Below are 2939 nucleotides of genomic sequence, written 5' to 3' on the forward strand. Positions count from 1 at the left end.
AACTGCGTATGTGTCCTCTACTTGGTTCCTTCTCATAAATGAGTAAGCGGCATTTAAAAAATTATAAACATTTAATTATACTCAATATTTAATTACAGCTTCAGATGCATGATATTTTCATTTGCTACAAGCAGGATACACGAGAAGTGTGTTCAACTCGTACACGCAGACGGTTGTCGTGGTGATAAACACTGTAAACAGCAACCGTTCGCGTGTCCGCGCTTAATACGCATCTTCATAGATGAAAAGCATTTTAGGGGGCCCTTGGCTTTTGGGGGCCCAAGGCGATTGCCTACCTTTGCCTAATGGGTAAGTCCCGCCTCTGTTTATTTATTTATTTTTGATTAATTCAGCTTGTTACTCAAGCCATGGGTTGTTATGGTTATTTTGAACCATAGTCGTCTTGTCCATATGCATCTGTTATTTCATCACTAAAGTGTTGGTTTTATTTTGTTCAAAAAAGCATACAAATGGTAGGCCTGCAAAGATAAGACAGCTAAATATTTAATTGGTTCTCTCTCAGAATTCATAGCAATGAAAAATGTATTTCTGCCAGCAGGAGGCGCTTTTGGAACATCAGAAATACAGTGGTTTCCCCGGTAACCAAAAACAAAGCAGCGCTGCTCATTAACGCTACGTTATCAGATCAAATGAAAATGCCATCAAAACTTTTCTGAAGACAGTCGGTTGGTTCCCTTCAGAGATTCATTCATGTAAAAACTTGAATTAGTGAGAATGAGAAAAGTGTGAAAAAATATAGCCTATATTGAGGAGGAAAGTCCACTGATGACTGTGATGATTTACCAGCGTAAGCCTGTGTACCAAAGGCTGTCTTAATTCTAAACTTTAAAATACACTTATTTTAGTTATTTTAACTACAAAATTAAATGAAAATGAAAAAAAAAATGATGAAAAGTAAATTATAAATGTACACACCTAAGGATTATATCAACCAAACAAGTAACTGCGTATGCGTCCTGTACTTGGGTTCTTATGAATAAGTAGCAGCATTTAAAACAATAAACATATAGTACGCACTGTTGCTCAATATTTAATTACAGCTTCAGATTAATTTGCTACAAGCAGGATACACGAGAAGTGTGTTCAACTCAGACACGCAGACGGTTGTCGTGGTGATAAACACTGTAAACAGCAACCGTTCGCGTGTCCGCGCTTAATACGCATCTTCATAGATGAAAAGCATTTTAGGGGGCCCTTGGCTTTTGGGGGCCCAAGGCGATTGCCTACCTTTGCCTAATGGGTAAGTCCCGCCTCTGTTTGTTTATTTATTTTTGATTAATTCAGCTTGTTACTCAAGCCATGGGTTGTTATGGTTATTTTGAACCATAGTCGTCTTGTCCATATGCATCTGTTATTTCATCACTAAAGTGTTGGTTTTATTTTGTTCAAAAAAGCATACAAATGGTAGGCCTGCAAAGATAAGACAGCTAAATATTTAATTGGTTCTCTCTCAGAATTCATAGCAATGAAAAATGTATTCAATATGCCGTATATTACAAATGATTAGAAATGAGAAATCATTAGAAATTATAAAGCTGAAATAAAATGTAAATATCAGATGAAAAACGTTAATCTAAAAGACTTTAAGTAGCATAAGTTTAAGTAGAAACAATTATAAAAAGTAAAACTGAATCAAAATAAACAGAAATAAAAAAAATCTAATACTACAACAACAATTAACGAAAGCACATAACACAATTTAAATGAATTTTAATTGAAAACCAAATTTAAAACTTAAAGGTCCATTGAAATAAATAATAAAGACTATAACAGTATATAAATAATACTAAAATATTGCTGCCGTTTCTTCCTACCTAATCATCTTCATGCTGATAGTCAAAAGTCAAGCAATGCAATAGTTTAAATAAACGCTCATTTGTGAACATGCTCACCCCTATAAATTCCATTCTAAGGTCCTTTTTGTACACAAAGAGATAAGACTATGACGTCTAACCGTCCATGACATACACAAGCATGAAGAAGCATAAAATATGCCCCTGTGCTGCCATAAATAACAGCATGGTTTATTATTCATGAGAACTCCTCTAAGATAGTTTACGAACAGTGCACAATAATTTGTCTTCCACAAGTGGCGAGACACAGCAGAGCGTCAACTGAAGCCTGTCTTTCCTCTAAAAATATGCACAGTTCATTTCAGAGTGTCTCAGCCCACCCACTGCTCTTCCATCACACTGTAATTTATGCATGTATCCTTTAATCTACCTATCCTGGAGACCCACCCTTACAGTGCACCACACACACTCGCTCGATGGAGTTTATATCACACCTTATTTTTTCTGCAGTGGGAAAACATTACAATAAAAACAAATGCCGTCAAATTAGCAATAACATCTTCATGATCAGACATTTAGACTCACATGCAGCTGGACAATTTAAAACATCAGCACCACAGAGACGAGGGAAATATTTTTGCTAAACAGCAACCGTTCGCGTGTCCGCGCTTAATACGCATCTTCATAGATGAAAAGCATTTTAGGGGGCCCTTGGCTTTTGGGGGCCCAAGGCGATTGCCTACCTTTGCCTAATGGGTAAGTCCCGCCTCTGTTTGTTTATTTATTTTTGATTAATTCAGCTTGTTACTCAAGCCATGGGTTGTTATGGTTATTTTTAACCATAGTCGTCTTGTCCATATGCATCTGTTATTTCATCACTAAAGTGTTGGTTTTATTTTGTTCAAAAAAGCATACAAATGGTAGGCCTGCAAAGATAAGACAGCTAAATATTTAATTGGTTCTCTCTCAGAATTCATAGCAATGAAAAATGTATTCAATATGCCGTATAGGAAATATTTTTGCATTATTTCAATTGAAGTCACATTTACTTACAGCGCCCTACAAAAGCAAAGTGCAGTAACTATGCAAACACTGAAACTGAGAAAAATGCCTTTCAGGTTTTTA

Source organism: Sinocyclocheilus rhinocerous, unplaced genomic scaffold, assembly GCF_001515625.1.
Source record: "Sinocyclocheilus rhinocerous isolate Xijiao unplaced genomic scaffold, SAMN03320098_v1.1 scaffold1956, whole genome shotgun sequence".
Classification (NCBI taxonomy): domain Eukaryota; kingdom Metazoa; phylum Chordata; class Actinopteri; order Cypriniformes; family Cyprinidae; genus Sinocyclocheilus; species Sinocyclocheilus rhinocerous.